Source organism: Microtus pennsylvanicus, chromosome 8 (genome assembly GCF_037038515.1).
Source record: "Microtus pennsylvanicus isolate mMicPen1 chromosome 8, mMicPen1.hap1, whole genome shotgun sequence".
Taxonomy (NCBI): Eukaryota; Metazoa; Chordata; class Mammalia; order Rodentia; family Cricetidae; genus Microtus; species Microtus pennsylvanicus.
Window position 1 is genome coordinate 43,125,780 of NC_134586.1, and position 25,827 is coordinate 43,151,606.

The 25,827-nt window shown below is 38.9% G+C and overlaps 1 protein-coding gene and 1 pseudogene across 14 annotated transcripts in view; both read right to left on the reverse strand.

The window, feature by feature from the left end:
* Positions 1–6,384, reverse strand: part of Chl1 (cell adhesion molecule L1 like) — a 207,511-nt gene extending 201,127 nt beyond the window's left edge. The window contains exon 1 of one of the 14 annotated variants that reach the window (XM_075983320.1): positions 5,783–6,384. The gene's annotated coding sequence lies outside the window, so the exon portion shown is untranslated. Of the gene's footprint in view, positions 1–4,733; positions 5,156–5,782 lie in introns of those variants that run through there. The other 13 variants (XM_075983328.1, XM_075983325.1, XM_075983315.1 and 10 more) reach the window with 13 other exon arrangements.
* An 18,386-nt stretch (positions 6,385–24,770) lies between these two features.
* On the reverse strand, positions 24,771–25,448 carry LOC142855509 (proteasome subunit beta type-6-like; annotated as a pseudogene).
* Positions 25,449–25,827: the final 379 nt, after the last annotated feature.

Here is a 25,827-nt window from a genome sequence, read left to right on the forward strand (position 1 = left end):
CAGAGGATGAGTGAAGGGAAAGGAGGTAGATGAGAAGTGAAGGGCTGTTGCATGACCAATAAACACCCAGACACAAAAACTGAAGTTCAACCAAAACACCAGAAAAGAAAAACAGACAAGCCACTAGAGAAGTCTTACCTCGACCAAGGCTGGGTGACCACAAACTAATCATACTGAACCTTTCTCTCCTCCCATTTTATATTCCTTCTAGTGCTGGGATTAAAGGTGTGACTCTCTAAAATGGGACTAAAGGTGTGAGCCAACACCACCACCTGAATTTGTTTCTGCATTGATCTTGTTTAGCCAAGGGTAGCCTGGAACTCACAGAGATCCTTCTGATTTTGTCTGCCTGTGATTAAAGGTGTATGTCAGCATTGCCTGAACTCTGCAGGCTTTAGCTTTGCCTCTAGCCTTCAGGCAAGATTTATTTATCAAAATACAAATAATATATCACTACACAGGACAGGGATGATGGGATGGGGGGAGGGAAACTGTGGTCAGTATGTAAAATAAATTTAAAAAATGTTATTTAAATATAATAAAAATAAATAAAAGAACCACCACTCAGGATCTATGAAGGATTTGACAAAGAAGCTATACATATATGTGCATATAACTAATATAAATAAAATTTGATGGTACCATGACTCACAGGTCATGTATGTTCACATGTGAAGGGCTACACAAGCACACATTTATCTGTTTTTGTTTCTTCACACATTAAAATGTTATAGGAAGACAAAAATGAATCAAAAAACTGGAAATTATTAAGCAATTAATAAGCGCTATGAGCTCTGGATAAAGTGTCCATGTAATGTTCACAGTAATAAGCATGAACTAGGCGTATAAGCCATTTTTACAGATGAAATCAATCTGGAGTTAAAATGCCTTCGCTTCAACACCTATAAGAGGGCCACTTCAATTCTGAACCCCAGTAGCCTAACTACAAAGCCACTGCATTTCATCAGCACAGCAATGTGCTTTCTACCATGCCAGGGCCTTTAAGGGTTTATGAGGTGCATAAAATGGAACACATGCCCTCAAAGAATTGGCAATCTGAGAATGGAATTGTGATGCACACTAAAAATCATGGGCTGTAGAAAAAATGGTGTGATTGTTGTTCTGAGACTTGGGGGGAAGGGGTTACAAGAGGGGAGTCAGCTGCTATGTAGATTTCTTATTTCTGTAACTACTGAGAAAATAAGATACAAGCAAACATCAGACAGGAAAATATGATAAGGCAAAGTCAAAGCACAGAATGTATTGATGCATTTTCCAAATTCAAATATATTTATTATTGTCATCACTATCTGCCAATGTTACTTGAGGTGACTATATCTAACTTAAACTTACTCAATTGCCAGTGCAACCAATGAACCATGAATTCACATCATAACTTGAAGAATTCATCTCACCTCAAATCATTTTACCTCAGGCTTTATGCTTGGTTTTTATTGAAATTATTTTTATGAACACACCTACACATAGTCCTACTGATTTGACTTTCAAAAGAAATAAACAATTTGTATTCTTTTGATGGGAACAATTTGTGTGGAAATAAACAGACATTGTTTAGGGAAAATTGTGAAATATGAAAACAAAGTAGAGTTTTTTATATTTTAATTATCTAAACACAATGAAAAGGTAAGTAGGATCATTTTGAATCTACAATACATAAAAATCTCAATTAGTTATGGTCTATTTGTGCACTCCCTAAAACCATTCATTAACAAAACAGAATTTTCTAGTATACTGGATAAATATACCAGAAGAAATTGCAGAATAATGTTGGGTTGCCAAGCAACCACAGCTCTACTCTTTCTTGTTTGTGATCAATCTGACTCATTCAACAAGCTTCCTAATATACTGCTGGAGAATTTCACTCAATTTGATTTTCGTGGGAAAATTATAGTGACTTTTGGTAACACAGTAACACTTTCATTCTCCACAGATAAACGTAGATGTTCTTTTGATCAAAGGCATGTGTTAATTCATTATTCTCTACATGGTGCTAATGAGAAAGCTATAATTAACTTACCACAAGATTGCAACACACATACAATAAACTGTAGCAATTAGTAATGTTTAAAGTGCAAACCAGCCCCCCGAATTAGAAAATGCAGGCTCTTCCTTTTAAGAAATATATACAGAAAAGAGGAAGCACCCTATCTAATTAAATTGAGAATTGTTTCCAGTCCCTCCCAAGGGTAAGAAAAGACACGTGATCTCCAAAATGTGAGCGATTTCCCTTTAATAGCAGAGAACATGGCTCAGTGCCAAGTCTACTTGTAGGTAGGCTCCAAGTGCTGGCGAAGAAGGTAATCTTTTCTTTCAAAGAATGCTTAGCACAATATTTTCCAGGAATGAGGAGAAAGAATATTATGCTTTCACTCATTAGCTATGTTAACTTAGCATATTGTATGTAAATCACCATAATAATTGCATTCTCTTCAGACTGAATTACTTAGGATGGAGCTGTAATCAAAATGTTCATAATTGAAAATACAGTATTCTCAGAGTTGGTTTGAAAAATAGCATGGAACACTGATTGAATCCGAAAATGTAGCTTGCCACTGCAAACGGGCTCTGTAGAAAGACATGTTCATCCTCTTGATTACACCTGGACACGTTAATTAGTACCCCAAATTCAGGGCTCAACAGCCTCCAATCTGTCACATTTTCTGCTGCTGCCCTTTGTCTGGTGCCATAAGCCTTTTTTCCAAGTGCACGGCTGCTCAGATTTGTAAAGGAAAAGAGAAAATGGTGAAAAGTGAAATTTGTGTTTCCAGAGCAGATGACATCCTATCATAGTGTTGGCTGTCATCAATCAAGGGGCAAAATCATTTCCAATAAATAGAACCTTTCGTGCCAGAGCTCCTGGGAGACAATATGTAAATGATCACGTGGATTTCAGACAAGCTGTCACACTAATTCCTCCAGGTCCCTTTTAAAGATGACACAAACGGTGGAGGTGAGTGCTGCAATGCTTACTGTGGAGCACTACTCCACTCTTGGAACGGATGATGCTCATAGCATTATTTTTTGGGGGGTTGGGAGATCATCCCTTCCTATCAGATATGAATTCCTCTCTGTTACTTTATTTCCCTTTATCGATTAAAACTAATAGGTCAGCTCTTCCTTATTTCCTCAGAAAAATGAACCAGGCCAAGTTATTTCAACAAAGCAATTTTAGATTTGACTTATCTCCTATCTCCAAATATTTTAGAAATAAATATAAAGGGCAGGTTTCTTTACAGATAATGTATTTCTCAGTGGAATATATTTCAATAGGAAATGCATAAAGATGTTTGAGATACTGGTATCTACCTGGCTCAGTTGTCTAAAATCTACCAAAGTATACACATATTTTAGTAAGGAAATGTTTTCTCAAAGTTGATTTAAAGCAAGTTGTCTTACTGGGGGGTGGGCATTAACACAAAGATACCATGCATTTTGGATGATGTGAACTCGGATTGTACAATGCCAGATAAATAAAACTGATACAGCCATGAGGTGCTAGCAAGGCAGGAAGAGTTCTGTAAGTTTAAACGCAAAATGTGTGTTTATCTTCATAGTCCTATGCTTCTTTGATAGAAGCATTTCCTGAAAAAGATTCTAGTCAGCTGCTACAGCCAGTACCCACAACCACCTAGTAATACCATCTATCTTTATGTATTAGATATCAGTTATTCTGGAGCATTCAAATAATGACAGCAGGACACTTTGCCTTAGGAGAGATGAATCCATTGGAGCACTGAAGACCCTGAGATGGGAGATTCAGATATATTTTAGACTCTATAGCCAAATTAAATTGTCAAAGCCATAGATAGGTGCATCACAAAGAGACTAAAACTGAGACAAGTCTAGCAACAGCACAAGCAAGTGAGAGAAGAGCTCAAATCCTAGATGGAAAATTGTGGAAGAAATTGGATTTTCTTGTCACCAGTTTTTCCCAGGGGCAGCTTTCTGCCTTCTGTCCAACACTGGACTCAGCCAATCTAACAATTGCTCAGTTTTTCTCTTTTAATCTGCTATAAACAAGATTTATGAATTGAACTGGTTATTAATACATTTTATAAATATTCTCTTCTAAAATTAGAAAACACAGAATTCTGCCCTCCATAAAAGTGCCGAGAAACAATAATCTACCATATCTCATTAATTTGAGGATTAATTGTACCAGTAATACCGTCTAGAACAGTTGACTTCTGAATGATTTTCATCAGAGAAGGCAGTTAAACTGCCCGTCTTGGACAATTTCAGTCCAGTCTTCCAACTCAAAATGGGATGATACCTATTATTTAAAGAGGGAAACTGAGGCATGGAGTAAATGACTCCGATTCACACATCCCAGAGGAGGTTGAGCTAAAATTCCAAACCAGGTAGACACTCCAGGAGACTACCTTGAAGTACCTGCAAGAGTTACCTAGCTCTGTGCCTACACCTTCGCGCACGCGCTATCTCCCCCTTCCCCTAGCCTTTCACCGGGAGAGTGCTTTTGTGCACACACCTTCAGCTGGCTGCCGCTAGCAGACTCTTCGCAGTTCTGGCCAGCGGGGCGGTATTGATCGCCTTTCTCCCTAGGCTGAGTTAGGGGCTACCTCCTCGCCCCATGTGCAAAATGCCACGCACACCTGATAGTGCTTGGTGGCTAATCTGTAGTCGCGCCCACCCTCTCCGCCATACCTCAGACCACCCGCCCAGCTCCCTCTCGGGGCTTTGGGCTCCAGTACCTGGACCATGATGCTGCCGCTCCTCCCGCCCCAGATTTTTCGGAGGAATTCCTCAGCCTTTCCCCTGGCTGAGAAAGTGAGGTTCTTAGCAGCCAAAGGGAGTGGGGATGGAGAAAACGACGTTTTTTTCCCCCTAGCCTCTCGGCTCCAATCCCAGCTCTCCAAATTAATCACTTGCTCCCTGCTCCCTCCCCATGTACACTTTCACTCAAGGGAGGAAAAGAGAGAGAAAGACAGAGACAGAGAAAGAGGACAAGGGGAGACACAAAGAGGAAAAGGGGACTGTCTGTCCATGACTGGCATCCCCAGCTCCCCCGGCTCAGTTACCAGGGAGCCATGGCAACCAGCACCCCCCGTTCCCGGCTTGCCCTCTCGCCCCCACTGCGTTCTGTTGAGGTGAAGTGCTCTATGCCTCTATCTTTTCCTAAGCCAGCGGTTCACAGATCGCTCATCCCAGGCTGGAGGCATTTAGGGAACGCCACTGCAACCAAGAATTATCTCTAGAGACTAGCGGTTAGATAGGGGCTTTAGGGCCAGGGTGAGAGAATCAGGACCTCCAAGAGCCAGAGGTGGACATTGGAGAGACGTGTAGAACTCCCCCCCCCCCCACCTCGCGCCCTCACTTTCGCCTCCCAGATGGCTACAATCTACAGGAGGGCATGCATCCTCTCCAGAGGGTAAGGAAGGGGGCGGTGGCTATGTAGGAAGAAACAGGTCAGCCTACGGAAGGTTGAGAGCTTAAGGGTGCGGGGGTCCTGGAAGATGTTTACTACATCCAGTGACCTGGAGCTGTCGAAAATCCAGCCCTAACCACCAGCATCGGAGGTGCTAGGAAAGGCGGTGCCTCTTCTCAGGTTAGGGAAGGGACCTTGAGCCACTCCCATTTTGGGCAAGGATGGAGTCCTGGATTGTGCACTATTTCCCTTTCATAAGAGTTGCTCTTTTCCCAGGAGCAAGCCCTTGATTTTCCTCCACCTCGCTCAATGAGTTGACGAAAGGACAGATTGAGAGAGCCCCATTCCTAGCAAGGCACGCGCAGATTTACTCACCTGAGCCTCCTCTGACGCCCGGTCTGTCGGGTACCTTCCCTTGGGAAAACTTCTCCTTAAGCGGGCTCACAGAGGCAAAGGGGACCAACAAGGTCCAGAGCCTCTGGGTGGATCCAGGGGAGTTTCTAGATGGACGCTCTCCGCTGATCCACACCCGGGTCTGCCCACAGAGATTCCGTCTGTCCCCTCCTGCTGTTGGCACAGGTCTCCAGAAGGCTGGACCTGTTCGAGCTTGCACCGGTATCCACGCCCTCCTAGGAGAGACTGGCTTGCTCCTCTCCTCCGCTGTCCCCCGGATCTGCTCTGCCACCCCTCACCCACACAGCTTCTTTTCCCTCCCTTTTACACACTCTCCCTTGGGACAAGAGGGAGTTACAGGCTTTAGATTTTGGTTTTATGAAAAGCAGGGAACAAAGACAAAACTTTGCTTGTCGTTTTCAACATCTCTAAGCCAAAAGAGGCAGGATCGCTGCGGGGTTTGCTTGCCAGCTAGAAACCAAAAAGAAACCCCTCCCCTCTGCTCAGTCTCCCACCCTTCCGCGTTCAGATTCCACACACAGGCTTCCAGTCTGTTTTACCCTTTGCTGCGTGGTGGAGGGTGTGGTGCCTTGTACCTCTTTTAAAAAATGTCTTGCTGGTTTTACTTCCTCATTGGGTGGTGGGGGTTGATGGAACTCTCAATTTAATTTACAAAAGAGGCATCTCCAGTAGCTGTCAAATCAATGAGTGCAGGCATAAATCTAAAGCTCTTCTACTGATATCTAATGTACAATTTGTGCACCGCTACCATCTGTACTTCACCAAATCGGCCAGTGACATTTTCTTATTTACTCTCTATTAATTCAGTGTGATGGAATAAAGCTGTCTCTGCTCACTCCCTGTGCAAAAGTCCATTCCTGATGTTTTGTCTATCTCTCTTTACCGATAAGATAAGCAAGATGTTTGTTTCAGAGATGCACTGTAGGGAAGTTACAGACATTGGCACTCTAAGTGATGTGCACACTCCTTCATTTTTCATGAACACACTGGTGATATTCCCCAAATGTTCACTCAATATTACTTTAGAAAATCCTGTTGCATAGAGTGCTCTTTGATGGTAATGGAATTACTGACTTCTAACTTTTACTCTGCTGAGGCTGTGAGATTGATCTTAAAGTCCTGTTTTGTTCTCCTCTAGTGCACTAAACAATGAGGACATTTATTGCTGTGTGCTACCCTCCAAGTCGGATGCCACTACAGGGATCAACAAGAAGTAAGGGGGCTCCAGAGTCTGCCTCAGAAGCACTTGCCTCAAATATCTTGGAATGAATAAATGGGCTTTTCCATGTTCATAATTGATAACCTTGAGGCCTCAATGCTGCCAGTTCGTGTGTGGGCACAATTCCTACTGCCTGTGCTGGCACAATACAAATGCAAGTGAGGGCAGGATGTGTCCTAGGTTTAAATTGTGCCACTGGAGTGATTCCTCTGCTGGAGGCATCATTATTCATGCGGCATGTTTTCTAAAGTAGAAACAAAGAAAACTGAAATAAATTCCAACAAGGAAAATACTGAGCCTGTAGGAAACCATTTCTTAGATTTAGGAGCCCCAAGAGAAACACAAAGCCAAGTTGGTCTCAAATTTACCACCTTCTGGGGTGGCATTTCCTGGGCAAAAAAAACTGAGAACTCTATTTTGGTAAGAGTTACAGAGAACTTTTAAAGATTCAGCTTGCCTTTAATTGGTTATTTGTTTGCTGGATACATTACATGGACAGGCAGATTATAAGTAAATAGATGGTAGATAAATGATAGATAGATAGATAGATAGATAGATAGATAGATAGATAGATAGATAGATAGACAGACAGACAGACAGACAGATAGATAGATAGATAGATAGATAATAGGTACACAGATTTGAAGAAAGGTGAGGGAAAGAAGAGAGGTATGATTTTCCAGTTTGCTCTGTGTTACTAAACAATTAAACTGAATAAAAAAAGATTACATATTTCTAAGAGATGTGTCCTAAACTCTATTAGGTGATACTAAGACACATTACCTCAAATAAAAAGACAAAGTGTCAATCTTTTATAAGTGTTCTGCTTACACGCACACACACACTTCTGAGCTTTGGATACCACATAAAACTTCATATAGATTGGAACATTGATAATTGCCTGTGGCCAACTGGAAACTGTAATTAAGTAAGCATATAGCAACTCAATTTACCCAGAAAACCAAACTTTCAGAAAGAAAAAAGGAAGGAAAAATGCTTAGAGAAAGGGAGAGAGGTAAGGAGAGATGGAAGGAGGGGAAAATGGAGGGAAGGAAAGAGGACATATGGCAAACCAAGAAAGTAAAAGACTATGTTTGTTCAGAGGTGTGCTAAGTAGAAGCAGGTGCCTTTAAATATCTGTATCCAAGATGTACCTCATAGATATGATCTCTACTAGGTTTCTTTTGGGGGACACCAGCTAGCTCCCAAATCATGACACAGAGACTTATTATTAGTTTTAAATGCTCAGCCTTTGCTTAGACTTGTTTTGTAATCGCTCTTATACTTTAACCTGTTTTTCAGCATCTGTGTTTTGCCTCAGGGCTCGCTCTCTCTCTCTCTCTCTCTCTCTCTCTCTCTCTCTCTCTCTCTCTCTCTCTCTCTCTCTCCCCTTCCTTCCTTTCTTCCTTCCTTCTTCCTTCCTTCCTTCCTTCCTTCCTTCCTTCCTTCCTTCCTTCCTTCCTTCTTCCTTTCTTCCTTTCTTCCTTTCTGTATATCTTACTTTCCTGCTGTCTTTATGTCTGGCTGGCAGCTACCTGGCTTCTGGGCCTTGGGTGTGTCCATCTCCTTCTCCCATGTTCTCTTCTTCTCTTGTTCTTCTCCTCTTTGGGGTCTAGATTTCTTCTCCTAATTATTCTACTTGCCAGCCCCACATATCCCTCTCCTGCCTAGCTACTGGCCATTCAACTTTTTATTATACTAATCAGGTGCCTTGGGACAACAAGGTGAAACAAATGCAACACATCTTTACATGATTAATTAAATGCAGCACAAACAAGTGTAAATCCTTATGTCATTAAACAAATGCATTATAAACAAAGGGTTACATCATTTGCAAAGGCAGCAGAAACAAATGTAACACACCTACAAAGAGTTAAAGTAATATTCCGCAGCATAAACAAATGTAAGACATCTTTGACTAGTTAAAATAATATTCCACAATAATGATCTCTATGCAGCAAATACAAGTAGCACAGTCATGCTTGCTGGCCAAAGCGACAGCTTCCAGCAAGTCTGGAACCAGAAGACAGTCTTCATCCAGAGTGAAAGGCTGTGAAAGATACCTTCTGTTGCTGATTTGAGCCTCTCTCCTGGCTCTCTCTCTCCTGTCTGACACTTCTTCACTCTGCACACACCCCTGATCTATAAGAGATGCAGGGGAAACACTACCTTTTCACAAATCACACAGAAATTTGATCACATTAGCTTCAAAAGGTGTAAATTTTCTCTTTTGTGATGGATGAAGACCCTGACAATTGAAAACACTACTACTGGACCACAAAGGAGGGGGGATGGGTTTTTCTCATAAACAGAAGCAGAAGGTGAGAGAGATAGGCCAGTGGACTGGAAAAACACAAAAGGTATCAAAAGCTCAGGCATTTTTTCTGCTTTTCCTGCTGATTTACTGCCTATCCTCTGCCTGGAGCATCATTTGGTATCATTCCCAGCGCTGGGGCTATTGCAGGAGTATTGCCTTTTGGCAAAGCCAAGCAGCTAGAATGGCATCATTCCTAGAAAAATTGTTTAGTGGAAGAGTTGTAGTGTTGGAAATGGCATTGCAGTCTAGCAGTTCCCAACAGTCACAGATCGACTGGGATTTTCTGGCCAACTGCTGTAATAAAAGGAAGGCAGGATGTTCCTGGGAGGAAAAGATCCTTCAAAGGCAATCTTAGAGACACAAAGCAGCCTCCTTCAGCTTAGAAACTAACAAAGCTAAAGACCAGAACAGTGACTCGGCATAACCACAGAGAGCCCATCTTCCTTTAACTTGTCCTTTCATTTATGAACAAAAGGACATGTATTAAAAATCAAAGGACAATAATTCTGAGACAAATAAGGTAAACCTCCCTTGTTTCATGCTATGGATCATTAATATATGTAATTTGGCTCTAGGAACTCATAGAATCTGATATGATTAATGGATTTTTAAAGGGCCATGAAATTATATGGCCATTAATAACCTTATCCTCTGGAACTAAATCAGCAGTAGATGATACCAAATCTCACAGTTTAGGTATTCATTGACATGACTAGGCTACTATCTTTTCGTGGTTGGCTCCAAAGTCCTGTTCCATCAAAATTGATTTCAAAGACTTGCAAAGTGTATTATAGGGTAAATTTTCAGTTGTTGAGAGAAGTTCTGGTATTTTCAAATGATGGAAAATTTATTTCACCCCTCCATTTCCAATGTAATAAAAACCAAATCAAAACACAACGTTTTATCCTGGTAAAATATTTACGCATAGCTTTCTTTTATATTTGCAGATTGTATCATTCAGAAATTATTTTCAAAGTCATAGAGGTGGTTAGTGAACTAGTATATAATGATAAACATCACCCAATTTTTGGTGTCATGCCATTTTAGAATATAATAAAGCAGTTTAAGGTAATATTATATATCTCAGTTCTGTTATAACAAGCAAGACAAAGAAAGGAGAGGAGGGAAATATGATGATCTCATATTACTTCCTCATTGTCTTTTATTTTGTATTACTGATTTTGAAAATGGATTGGAGAAAAAGTAGATAGCAAATAGATTTGATTAACATAAAGTTTGTAGAAGGCATTGACTCTTCCTCAATATGTTGTTAGTTCATTTTTGGTTAAATGGCTAACTACCAAGTGGATGACTAAGTTGGGCTTTATGTCTAAACTCTTGCTAAAGATCCACAAAGAAAAACAGATGATTTCAGATTATTCACTTAAAGATAATTCAAGAGGATAACTATGTTTTTCCTTGGGTTCACCTTCTTACTTAGCTTCTTTAGATTCGCCTATTGTAGACTCCGTGAACCCTATTTATGGCTAGAAACCAATTATGAGTGAGTACATCCCATGTTCATCTTTTTGGGTCTGGGATACCTCACTCAGGATAGTGTTTTCTATTTCCATCCGTTTGCATGCAAAATTCGAGAAGTCATTGTTTTTTACCGCAGCGTAGTACTCTAGTGTGTATATATTCCATACTTTCTTCATCCATTCTTCCATTGAAGGGCATCTAGGTGGTTTCCAGGTTCTGGCTATTACAAATAATACTGCTATGAACATAGTTGAACAAATGCTTTTGACATGTGATAGAGCATCTCTTGGGTAAATTCCCAAGAGTGGTATTGCTGGGTCCAGGGGTAGGTTGATCCTGAATTTCCGGAGAAACCGAAACACTGACTTCCACAGTGGTTGCACAAGATTGCATTCCCACCAGCAATGGATGAGGGTACCCCTTCCTCCACAGCCTCTCCAGCAAAGGCTATCCTTGGTGTTTTTGACTTTAGCCAATCTTACAGGTGTAAGATGATATCTCAAAGTTGTTTTGATTTGCATTTCCCTGATCGCTAAGGAGGTTGAGCATGACCTTAAGTGTCTTTTGGCCATTTGAACTTCTTCTGTTGAGAATTCTCTGTTCAGAGCCCCATTTTTTAATTGGGTTAATTAGCATTTTAAAGTCTAGTTTCTTGAGTTCTCTATATATTTTGGAGATCAGACCTTTGTCTGTTGCGGGGTTGGTGAAGATCTTCTCCCAGTCAGTAGGTTGGCTTTGTGTCTTAGTGACAGTGTCCTTCGCTTTACAGAAGCTTCTCAGTTTTAGTAGGTCCCATTTATTCAATGTTGCCCTTAATGTCTGTGCTTCTGGGGTTATACCTAAGAAGCGATCGCCTGTGCCCATCTGTTGTAGGGTATTGCCCACTTTCTCTTCTATCAGATTCAGTGTTTTCGGGGTGGGATGGGGGTTAGGGGAGATGGGGAGAGAAAAGGTAGAAGGGAAGGAGGGGGGACTTGGGGAAACAGGAGGATCGGGATAAAGGAAGGTTGGATAGGGGAGCACGGAACCACAATTTTTAGTTAAGGGACCCACTTTAGGGTGGGCAGGAGACTTGACCCTAGAGGGGCTCCCAGGTGCCCAAGCTGAGGTCCCCAGTTAGTTCCCTGGGCATCTGAGGATAGGGAACCTGAAATGACCCTACCCTAGAGCAATACTGACGAATATATTGCATATCATCCTAGAACTTGCATCTGGCGATGGATGGAGATAGAGACAGAGACCCACACTGGAGCACTGGACTGAGCTCCCAAGGTCCCAATGAGGAGCAGAAGGAGTGAGAACATGAGCAAAGATGTCGGGACCACGAGGAGTGCACCCACCCACTGAGACAGTGGAGATGATCTACTGCGAGCTCACCAAGGCCAGCTGGACTGTTACCAGAAAAAGCATGGGATAAAACTGGACTCTCGGAACATGGCGAACAATGAGGGCTGATGAGACGCCAAGGACAATGGCACGCAGTTTTGATCCTACGCAATGTGCTGGCTTGGTGGGAGTCTAGCCAGTCTGGATGTTCACCTTCCTAGATATGGATGGAGGGGGGAGGACCTAGGACTTACCACAGGGCAGGGAACCCTGACTGCTCTTTGGACTGGAGAGGGAGGGGGAGAGGAGTGGGGGGAAGGGGAGAGGGGTGGGAGGAGGGGGAGAAGAGTGGGAGGAGGGGGAAAAGAGTGGGAGGAGGGGGAGGGAAATGGGAGGCTGGTGGGAGGAGGTGGAAATTTGTTTTTTTTTTCTGTTCTTTATCCTCCTTTTATCAATAAAAAAATTAAAAAAAAAGATAATTCAAGCCTGCTCTTTTAGTTCTAGTTATGCTAAGGATTGCAAAGAGACCTCATTAACCTAAATCCCTAAACTGCAATGGACCAGTCTACTTACTAACATGAGAATTTGAGCATTTCTTTCTTTAAACCAGTCTCTCAGAGTCCCTTTTATGTAACAACATAAACTCTAAGTAAGACATCTATAGTTTTTATTATAAGAATAATTTCAGAAGTAAATCAATAATGACCTATGGTGAATATTTATTGGTTTTACTTGCCCAGTTCATTTACATTCATTCAATTTAACCAACCCTAGGAAAACATCTACCATGTTTACATGGCTGGGCTAAAGCTATCTCCAATGTTTCCTTTCTTTCTTTCTTTCTTTCTTTCTTTCTTTCTTTCTTTCTTTCTTAAAAATTTTTCGAGACATTTTCTCTGTAGCTTTGAAGCCTGTCCTGCTGGAACTAGCTCTTGTAGACCAGGCTGGCCTTGAACTCACAGAGATCTGCCTCTGCCTCCCTAGTGCTGGGATTTAAAGACTTTTGCCACCACCGCCCAGCCCAATGTTCCCTTTCTACTCATGATCTAAGCTTACACAATATGCTTCATTCACTAGTATTACCAATCTTTTGTGTATGTGGGCCATGGCAAAAAAGGCAACAGAGCTAACAGAAGCCAATGAAAGGTTGCTGTAATTTGACTATTGTATGTCTCCCACATGCCTATGTGTCAAATTCCTAGTATCAAAAGTTTCATTATTGGGTGATGATAGAACTTTTGAGAGGTGAACTCTAGCTAGAGATCTTTACATCATAGGAAGAAGACTGTTTAAAGGAATTGTAACATTCTAATCCTTTTATTATCTTCTTTGTTTCAAGATTTGTGGTATAATCTTTTTTTCTTTACACATATGTCTTTGGTAGTTTACTGTGCTGCCATTGGCTAAGCAATTTGGTGACTCAATTATGGATAAAAGGCTATTAAACTTTGAACAGAAACAAAAGTCTACTAAACCCTATATTTTACTAGAGTGACAGAAATCAGACTAACAGAGATTTACCTTAGACTCATGATTACACTAACGGGAAAAAAAAAAACAATGGTTACTCAGCAATGTATGATGAAAACCAGAGGAAGTGGCTGCTTGTAATCATCAGTCTAACTAAAAATCGCATAAACTAAGGAAAAAGGTAATGCACACACATACAACGAGAGAGAGAGAGAGAGAGAGAGAGAGAGAGAGAGAGAGAGAGAGAACTGACAATCTGATTTGAAGATTCATATCTCTAAGCAAGCTGACAGTTTACTTTGTCCTTAAAGCTAAAACTGGAATAAAGTTTGGTATAATTACAAATGAAATAAACACCACATCAGAAAGATCATATGCCATGTGTAAGTTGGAATTATCCTAGAAATACACAGTGATTCAACTTCAACATAAGAAGATCAATCAATCTGATCTAACACACCAACAGACTAAAGGATAAAAAATGGATTGATCCATCAGCATCTCAACAAATTCAGAAAACAAATTTAGTAAAATTCAACATCTTTTAATGACGAAACTTCTCCATATAACAGGTATAACAAAATATATATCACAGAATATTAAAAGCTGTATTCCAAAAATCAGCTGGGGCTCCCAAGATGGATCAGTGGATACAGTACTTGCTACTTATCCTGACAATCAGAGTTCTAGCCCTGGGATTCACAAGATGGTAAGAAAGAGGAAACTCCCACAACTAGTTATATGACTTCTACACATGCACTATGGTACACATACATGCAAGTATGTGTCTATATAACATACATATACACAATAAAAATATATGAAAAAATAGAATAGCTAATATCATATGGACTGCTAAGTATTAAATGTGTTTCATGTAAGACCATAACTGAGACAAGGAGTAAAGTTTCGATGACTTTTTATACCATTGGAAGTCTTAATAAGAGCAGAAGAAAGAGATAAGGATTTACCAAACTGAAAGGGCATTATATTGTCCTTGCTTTCTGAGCATGTGATCTACACATAGAAAAACCTAAAGGTTCTATCAGAAAGCTGTGGGAATTGACCTTAGTAAAGGTTCAGGATACAAAGATCAACATTTTAAAGTATCATATTTATATGTCCGTCATGGACTCCCTGGAAAAAAAAGAACAGTTCCTTTCATAACAACTACAACTATCTTGGTAAAAGACTTAACTAAGAAAAGGAAAGATCCCTACAAAGAAAATCCTCAAATGCTCCTGAAAGAAATTGTAAAGAACACATGAAAATCAAAGAAAATCCATGTTCATAGATCAGGAGAAAAAACACTGTTAAATTGAGCAAGATTCTTATATGATTTACATTTGTCATTGCTGTTACTAAATATCTGGAAGGAAGCACCTTGATGATGTAAGGACTTATTTTGCCTCATGGTTTAAGTCACATTACAGTCTACTGTGGCAAGAAGGTTTGGTGGCAGAAGCATGAGTTGGTTGGTCACGTAGTCAGTGAACAGAGACGAATGTTGTTATTAAAATGGCTTACTCCCCACTGATTCCTTTATACATAGTCCATGTCTCCAACCAGGGACAGTGTCATTCACACTCAGTGTAATTAAATTAAATTTCTGTGGAAACCTTCTCACAGACACATCCAGAGGGCCGAAGTCTGTCTCCTGCATGACCCCAAATCTAGATAATCCACATTATCATTATTTTGTGAAATGGACAAGGAATCCAAATACGTATTAAAATCTATATTTACACCAGTAGGTTAAGGCTACTGACTGCCTTTATCAGAGGAGCTAATTTTCCCCCAGGGGACGTCAAATAACATAGAGGAGGTCACAGTGTGGAGAATAAGTGACAGTGAAGTGCACAGCCCTAAGTGGACATCATATCTCCCCCTCCAATGTGCAGTGAGCATCATGTAAGAAGTGATATAAATAACAAAAAAAGATAGAGTTTAAGGGAGGAATCATACAAAACTGTCTACTGGACGTGACATCGTGACATAGCCCCTCCACCTGTAAGCTCACAGCGTCTGTATTTATCTCACCAGACCAGTCAAAGCCTAGAACTACCACCATTGCATCATGCATGAGTAAGGAAATGAGGAGGTTCCATAATCACTGAGGGACTAAGGGTTTATGGTGTGAGAAGGGAATATGTTATTTCCTTCACTGTTTGTTACTGATCAGTTGCTGGGACTGAAGTAAGCAAGTCCATAGAAAAAATAAGGCAGCAATGTGCAAAGGGGGTTTACCCTCATCTAGAGCATGATGAGGTTCATGGGCACAGTAAAAAGAGAGAATGATGTGATGAAAACGATATATACATATGTGAAGTTGTCAAATAATATGAGCTAAAGATATAAATAGACACATTAAAAGAAGACACACAACAACAAATTTGGCCAACACACATATAAAGAGAAAATGCTGAATATTAAAAATCACCATCTCTTTGATATATTATTTTGTTAAGGTTAGTGGGGATACAGTCAAAAGCTGCTGGAGACCAAGAGAAAGGGGAATAGTTACATATTTTGTTGGAATTGTGAATTAATAAATCTATTATGGGAAATAATTTAAATATTCCACCCAATTTGACAAAAAATACTATATGATTCATCATTTCTACTCATGGATATATATCCTAAAGACATTAAGACACCAAAACACTTCCATGTACTGCCTTGTTTGTAGCAGCATGCTTCACAGTATTTAAATATGAACTCACCCTAGATGTCCACAAACAGATGTAAGGATAAAGAAATTGTGGCACACACACACACACACACACACAACGGAGCACTATTGAGATATAAAGGAAAACTGGGATCTTGCCATTTCCAGCAACATGAACAGATACAAATGTCATTCTGTTGGGTGAAATAAGCTACACAGAAATCGTAATGCCACCCATCTACACTCACTTGTGGAAAATGAGTCAATCAAAAGAAGGCAGACTAGTGATTACGCGGAAGCACAGAGATTGAATTAAGTTCAATAAAGGCCACCCAAACATAGTTAGAAGCAGGTAACTTTCTATTTTTTTCTGTAGCAGTAATTATTAATTTAAAGTTAATTATTTATCTTATGATTATAAATGTACAAAATTCTCAACACACAGTTTGAAGATGAAGAAGGCTCATTAACGTGATCTTATTCTTACAGTTTACACACTTGTAATTTATTACACAATGTACCCTGTAAAGAATAACAAAGATTAAGTCTCGGTAGACCTATCTAAATTTATCATGAAACTACAATTCATCTAGACTTTTTAAAAGTAATGACAACGCTTGATTCTTTATTAGTTTATGTTAAACATTTTAAAAATCAATTATTAACAAGATATATCTTTCATGCAATATTTAGAGTCCACAATTCACCATTTTCCTTTCAAAATAAACTAATTAGAGGTGTGGTCATTTTGGTGGTGCAGGGAGAATTATACAGTCCCTTTCTTTTGATGCACCCCTGAATTCAGGTCATCAGGCTTGCATGGTAAACACTTTACACAAAGATGCTTCCTGCCCCAGCTTTAGCTTTGATTCTGCTGTTTTGAGATAGAGTTTTCGATAGCCTAGCTAGCGTGGCCTTGAACTCCTCTAGTTCTTCCGTATTCAGCCATTCCTGGATTACAGCCATGCATCACTCTGCTCATGTCTTTCATATTTAAATTGCTCGAAGCAATGTGTAATGTTCTCATTTTCTTTCTGGCTGCTTTCACATTTTTTTCAATTTTTGTCTTTCAGAATTTTGATTATTGTGCATATACTGATCTTTCTGAAGGTTTGCTGAGTTCCTAAAATGTACAAATTTGCCAATTCTGCACACATATATACACATCTTGTCACTTTCTTTTCTTATCTTTTTCAGGAATCTGCCTCTACACATTTTATTATAGTGAGGATATATTCATTTTTTCTTTCATAATTTTCCTTTATTTTAAGTTTAGGAAATCTTTTGGTGTACACCTCCTGTTGTGATAACTGGAAAATTTCATTTTAGATAATTTATTTCCACTTAGAAAAATCTTTTAATTTTTTTAATTAAAATATGCAACTTCTCTTAATTTTTCCAGTTTTAGATGTGTTTGCATAATGCTTTCTTTTGTTTCTTCAGGCTTAGTTGTACATATACTTTAAATACATTTTGCTAAGTCCAATGTCTAGATCATCTCCACTCTTTGCTTATTGAATACAGAATACATTATTCTGCTTCTAGCATATGTTGAGCCATTTTGAATTATTTTGGGGTAATGTAGATTGTCTGGCTCAGATTCATGAGTTATTTTGATTCATGGTGATTTTATCAGATTCATGGTGATTGTGAGCTTGTAGCATAACTAATGCCTCAGCCACCTAAGTACTGAGCATCCAGGCCTGTGCAACCACACATCCTTCTTAAGGACATGTCCTTAGATCACAAACTGCTAGTATGTGATACTCCAAATGAACCCAAACAACTTTGTTTTCAACAATCAATATGTTGGCTTTCTTTTCTTTAAAAGGACAAAAAATATCCATGGATTGAGATTTTATATGAATATTCACAACATCATAAACAGACAATTCTACTGAAGAATCTAAAACTATGAGCCATAATGAAGGACTCCCACCAAAAAGCCAGATGCAGTAGTGTGCATCTGTGTTTCCACCACTCGTAGGGGGAGATATGAGGTGACTACAGAGTATGACCCAAGTCAGAGGTCAGCTTCTGTAGAGTACCACAAAAGAGAGGCCCTGCCTCAAACAAAGATGGAAGTCTGTGCTCTGACCACACGACATTTCCTTGGCACTTACATCTGCAGACATACCCACCTATGCAAGCACACGCACACACACGCATACACACATATAAATAAAACATAAAATTTGTATGAAGAATCACAAAAAAAGCCCAAAGGCCTGTTTTCATTCATAAGCCTCTGTCTAGAGAAACTATTCAAGTACTTAGGCAAAGTAAACCTTTTCTCTTTTTAGATCAAATCAAAATTACAACTACCAGAACTGCACTATACAGCACAGGAAAAGTGGTTTTTAGAGCTAAAGGAAATATGCCATGTGGAAACTCAATTCCTTTTAGAGGAGAACAGTCTATTGGCAATGGTAAATATGCCCGTAACTATATATGGCTTTTTTTTCTTTCAGTTTACTTACATAACACATGACTGTTAAAACCAAATAGGCTTACCTCTAATGCTCAACAAAACTAAGATAGTTTTCCAATATCTCTCAAAATGAGTTCTCACATCTACATAAAATATCCTTTCATATATGAAGATTTATTATGATGATTCCATTTCCTAAATAAAATGCATCATCTTCACAATGTTAATTTCATCTGGTGTTTTATGCTTAGCACAACTGCAGAAGCCTGCAGATATTTTACAGAAAGATCAGCCAAATGACATACAAGTAAAAATCGTCTTTTCAGATCTAAATTTTGCATCAGTTCTCTAGGAAGAGATCATTAAATTATGATTTAGTCACTGGGCTCTTTGCTGATGAGAATGCAAAGCACTTGAACATTTGCATTTGAAAACAAAATGGAACAAATATAGCTGGTACACTTCAAAATAAAAGGACTTACATTTGGTCTAAAAGTGAATAAATTGCTTCAAATTACAGAGTAAGTTTTAACCCAATACAATATGGGGTTTTTCCTCACAATTATTCTTGGAAAACTATTTCTGATAGAAAGAGCTAGCACCAATTAACTGATAAATACCTTATAATGTAATTAGCCATAATCTTGTATATCAGACATGCTTTATTTATTTTATCTAATATAAGATACGTTTGGAGGAATAGTTCATGTTTTTCACAAAATGGCACTGAAAAATGAGAGTTAACATTATTTGGTTCAAGATTGCTGGAGAACCAGATATAATCAATAACAACAGGAAATGTTTGTCTTAAGACATTTTATCCAATATTATATCAGTTCTTTCAGTAAGTGTCAGATATAATGGACAGAAAACCATGATGCTAATTTTTTTAGAAATATATATGTAACATGGTAGAATAGAAATACACATCACAGGCCATGTGTGGTATTACGTGCCTATAATCCCTATATGTAGGAGCCTGTGGTAGAAAGATCACAAATAGGAAGTCAGCTTGGACTACACAGTAAAAGCCTGTCTTAAAAGAAAGAGAAGCAATGTATCTAATGTAAGTAAGTGAAAAAAGGGAAAATAAGCAAAGAACATAATTATACTGATAAATTCTCATTTAGAAATTATGCGATTTTCCATATTCCTTGAGAAACAGCCTTATCAATAAAACAGAGAAAACACAAATTTTCATTAAATGCTACTCAATTTAAATAAAAGACAATTGGATATTTTTCTTTTACTCTGTTACTACCTAGAAACCTAACTGTGCTTTAATTAGTGTGGATACTACACACTATTCAAATATAGTGAAAATATAAAATGTTTCCTCCATACTACATTGTGGAGTATAAACAGCAAGATGTTAAAACACTTCAGAAATAATTTTGACTTTGGTCATGTGATATTTGCAAAGCTTTACTTAGTAATGTTTCTTCAGATGGTTCAAATATAACATTTGGGTAATTATACATATTTAAATATAAAAAAATCACCCATATTCTAAGTGTTGACGGTGGTAGTACACAATTAACTTCTCTGAAAGTTTGTGAATGAAGCATGGCATATGTTCCACCCTTCATGAATTACACACACCCATTGTAAGATCCAGAAAAGAAAGAATTCCCATGCCAACCTTCCAACTCTCAGCAGGAATTTATTCCGGCCACAACTCCACACCAATGACAGGGCAAACCAACATAAAATGGGACTTCACCAAAGGGATTGTTTATGGAAGGGTCAGAATGGGTTTCCCATAAAATGCTATAAGAAGCCCAAGTGTTTTGTTCTGTTTTACATTTAGGCCAATAAACTCCTATCCTTTAAGTTATAGGGTTTTCTCGCCATCGTGTGATCAAAGATGCAGGCTAAAACAGCCCCATTTAGAGATATTTGAGATATCACAAAGACGGAAAGTACAATATAAGCACTGGAAGAATAACTGTGATTTTGTTCACATCCTTTAGCAAGTGAAGCAGCCTCCTTGGGACTTGGTGGTTAAATTGGGGAACATCACCAATTGTGTACTTATTGCTGTCAGTTGCGCATATTTGTCAAAGATGGATGTCTTTGTTTTTACTCTTGATTCCCAAGAGACTTGTCTTTAGTAAAATGCGATGTAAGAAAGAAAAAAAAAACAACCAAACAATCAAACAACCAAATTTCAAAAACTCAGAGCCTGTGTTATTCATGAGAGCAACTATGATGCACACTTAGCAGAGAAAATAACAATACTATAACAAGAGACAGCAGAAAAGAATGGAGAGAGAAATAAATAAATAAGAAAGAAAGAAATAGCATATTACAGACCAAGCAATATCTAATCTAGAAAGCAAAGATTTTTACTTTTCTTTCACATTTCTAGAGAAATCACCATGTCAGTAAAACATGTTTCAATGAAATGGTAATACAAACATACATGAATTTAAAAGGGAACAGAGTAGTACACACAGGCACACAGAAACCAACTCAAAACTGTGCATTCTGTGGAACTAAGACTCAGCAAGGATTAGCTGAATGCATAAGTGAAGGCGGAGGTGAGATTTATTAATTTTCTAGTGCCTTCATAAATAGAAGAAATAGCCTGCAATCCAATCGGAATCAACATCTAATTCAAATGTACATATACATTTGCATTCACACACACACACACACACACACACACATGCACACACACACACACAGTGCACATTTATTAAACACATTGATTGCCCTCAGAAGAGTTAGATTATTTTCTCAATGTTTGGGATTAAGTGATCACTAACAACTCAGAGTTTCCTCTATGATTAAAGTAGTTAGGATAAATGTTGCATAATGAGCCCATCTTGAATACATTCAAGAAACAATATTTCCTCTGTTGTCTGAAGTTGGAGAGACTCACTGCCTCTTAACCCAATTCTAACCAAGTGGTATTCTGTGGAGATTTTCAGTTTGGGCCATAATAGGGATCCTTTTCATCTCAAATCCATCTTAGATAGGAATACTATTTGAAGGCCCACTCTGGTTTCAATGGAAGTGGAGAATATCGCTATGAATAGGATGTCACACACAGGATATGCTGCTGGTTTGCTATGCTAAAACTTATGCTTTATGAGTGAGAAAAATATGCCTTCCAAGAGCAGGTATCACTCTCCTAGGCAAAATGTTCTCCTTAAGGGTACATATTACCCTTAGCAAATGTATTGATGTAGCAGTCTGATTCTTCCTAATTGCCACTTCATTGAGGCCCTTAAAAAATACAGGCTTACTAATCAGAGTAATAAGACAACAACAAAAAAGATCAAGGGGATACAATTGGAAAAGAAGGAGTCAAATTTTCACTATTTGCTGATGATATAATAGCATACATAAGTGACCACATTCTACCAGAAAACCCCTACAGCTGATAAACACCTTCAGTAACATGGTAGGATACAAGATTAACTCAAAAAATCAGTAGCCCTCTCATATACAGATGATAAATGGAATGAGAAAGAAATCAGAGAAGCATCACCCCTCACAATAGCCACAAATAACATTAGATATGTTAGGATAACTCTAACTAAACAAGTAAAAGACCTGTATGAAAATAACTTCAAGTCTTTGAAAAGAGAAATTTAAGATGATATCAGAAAATAAAAATATCTCCCACGCTCTTGGATAGGTAGGATTAACATAGTAAAAATGGCAAACTTACCAAAAGTAATCTACAGTTTCAATACCCATCAAAATCCAAGCAAAATTCTTCATAGACCTCAAAAGAACACTATTCAACTTCACATGGAAAAGCAAAAAACCCAGAATAGCCAAGACAGTTCTAAACAATAAAGGAACTTTTGGAGGTATCACCATCCCTGACTTCAAACTTTACTATAGAGCTACAGTAACGAAAATAACTTGGTATGAAAATAAAAACAGACAGGAGGACCAATGGAATTGAATCAAAGACCCAGATATCAATCCATATACCTATGAACACCTGATTTTGACAAAGAAGCTAAAATTATAAAATAGAAAAAGAAAGCATCTTCTACAAATTGTGCTAGCATAAATGGATGCCTACATGTAGAAGAATGCAAATAGATTTATATCTATCACCATGCACAAAACTCAAGTCCAAATGGGTCAAAGACCTCAACATACAACCAACCACTGAACCTCTTAGAAGAGAATGTGGGAAGTAACCTTGAACACATTGGCACAGGAGACTATTTCCTAAATTTAACCCCAGTAGCACACACACTGAGCTCAACAATTAATAAACAGTGCCTCCTAAAACTAAGAAGTTTCTGGGAAGCAAAGGACACAGTCAACAAGACAAATGACAGCCTACAGAATTGGAAACGATATTCATCAACCCCATATCTGACAAAGGATTGACCGCCAAGCTATACAAAGATCTCAAGACACTAGACATTTAACGAAAAAATAATACAATAAAAAATAGGGTACAGACCTAAATAGAGAACTCTCAACAAGGGAATCTTAAAAGGCCAAAGACACTGAAGGAATTGCTCAACATTTTTAGCTCTCAGAGAAATGCAAATTAAAATAACTGGACATTCCAGAATGTCAGAATGGCCAAGAACAAGATGACAGCTTATGCTGGAGAGGATGTTGAGTGAGGGCAATAAGCCTCCATTGCTGGTGAAAGTGCAAACTTGTATAGCCATGTTGAAAATCAGTATGGCAGATTCTCAGAAAATTAGGAATTAGTTTACTTCAAGACCCAGCAATACCACTTTTAGGCACATACCCAAAGGATGCTCAATCATACCACAAGGACATTTGCTAAACTATGTTCATAGAATCATTATTCATCATAACCAGAACCTGAAAACAATCTGGATGCCCCTCAACCATAGAATGGATAAGGAAAATGTGGAACATTAGTACCACTCAGTGCTAAAAATTAATGGGCAGAACTAGGACAAAACCATCCTGAGTGAGGTAATCCAGACTGAGAAAGACAAATATGATATGTACTTATTCATAAGTGGATATTAGCAATGGATAAACACCCGACAATCCATAACCTTACAGAAACAAGACAACAAAGAAGACCCTAAGAGAGACATATCTATCTAAGAAGGAGGAAAAACAAGTTCTGAGTAACTTGGGAGCATGGGGGCATGAGGGAGGGTAGAAAGGGAGGAAGGAAGGGGAGTGGGAAAAATATCTCAATAAAACAATAAAAAAAGTACAGGCTTGACATGATAGCTGACCAAGTTACAAGCAAAACTTATTTTATTCTGAGAGGCAAACTATTATGAATTAATGCATGGCCTTTTAGCCTTCACATTAATAAGACACATTCAGAATCACAAATCTATCTCAGAAATATCAGAGATGTTTCCATTTCATTTCTTCTGACACTGGAGAAAACAGTGGTGTTATTCATACCAGCAGAAGTCAGTAATAGAATCAATTATTTGTTTTAAAGGGATAATAGTAAAAACATAATAAAATAAAACATCCTAATATAAAAAAAAACTATTACATTGGATTTGAAAAGGCAAGCAGAAAGGAAAAAGCCCAAGAGAAGGCATAAGAATCAGAGAATCACTCTTTCACACTCTCGCAAATCCATTAAAATCACTAAACTGGAAGCCATCATACACATGCAGAGGACATGGTGTAGGCCTATGCTGGCTCTCTAAATGCTGCTTTGGGCTCCATGGTTCCATATGAGCTTTGCTTTTGTTGATTTAGAGGGCTTTGTGTCTTGGTCTCTTAAACTCTGGCTCTTAAACTATTTGTCTCTTCTTCCCTGGGGTTCCCTGAGCCCTGAGGGATGGTATTTGATAGAGACATCACATTTAAGTCTTAGTGTTCCAAGATCTCAAGATCTATATGATGCCTCTGTCTATGCTGCCATATGCTGCAAGAGGAAGCTTCTCTAATCATAGCTGGGCAAGTCACTGATCTATGAGTAAAACACAATATCAATGGAATCATTTTATTGCTACTTTTTTCCCTTTTGAAAAATGGTTTATTAACGTTTATATTAGTATAAGTATCTTTTATTATACAGTATAATACTGAGATTCAAGGAGTTGGGAAACTGGCAATGATAAATTTGGGTATCTGGTCTCACAAACGTACTTGCTGCTCTACATCTGATTATGGAATGGCTGCTGAGAGGATCACCCTACCTCTGTACCCATTCTATTCCATAGCCAAAGCAAGAGTACTGCCAATGAATTTCAGACAATTGGTTTTGGTTATGCCTTCCCAACAGGTAGCATCACCACAGGCATAGACTAAGAGCTCCTGGAGCCTCCAATAGCAAAGGACTGAATTACCATCATATCCCCCATTGGAAATAAATACAATGGCCCTCCTTCTTGAGGGTGCAAGACTGCAATGGTGATTTTTGCCATCAGATCCTCTGTACTGGTGGCAGAGCTCCCTAAAGAGACTGATGGCTATATGTACTAACGGAGGTCCATTCAGTTAATACTGTGGGAACCAAGCTGATAAGCGACAGCATCAGCTACTGCGTGGGTATCAGCTTTTGAACCTGAGCGTAGCAGAAGACACGGTCATGGATAGATGCCAGCCTGTCAGTCAAGGCCTGCTAGGCAATTGAGGATCCAGTGGTTGCTCTGGAATGAATTACCTTGTTTTTCTTGTCAGTCAGTTGCTTACTTGGCAATGTAGGATAAAGTAGTTGTTACACAGTCTCCTCCCTATAACCATAGCCCCATCTAATGGCACAGGCATGCTGTGGCCCCAGTGAAGATTTCCTGATTTTCTCAGTCTGAGATTAGAGCCTTCACCCCCAAAGTTGATGCAGATCCCACTTCATGAATAGGCAAGGTGGTCACTAACTGCTGTCATTGTTAATAATAGTATTTGGCTTTCACCCTAGGTCCCTAGATATCTAGTATCTGACTCTTCGTCATCCAAGTAGTGTCAGTCATGAGTTCCATCTCGTGGAGTGGGCCTTAACACCAGCCAGATACTATCTGGTTACTCCCACAAGCTTTGTGCCTTGGTGTTTACATTTCTTTTTTGGTATCATGCAAAAGACCTTCCTGTACCAAAGACACTAATACACAGGAGTGTCTTTTTAGAGCTCTATGTAGACACCAGCTTAATT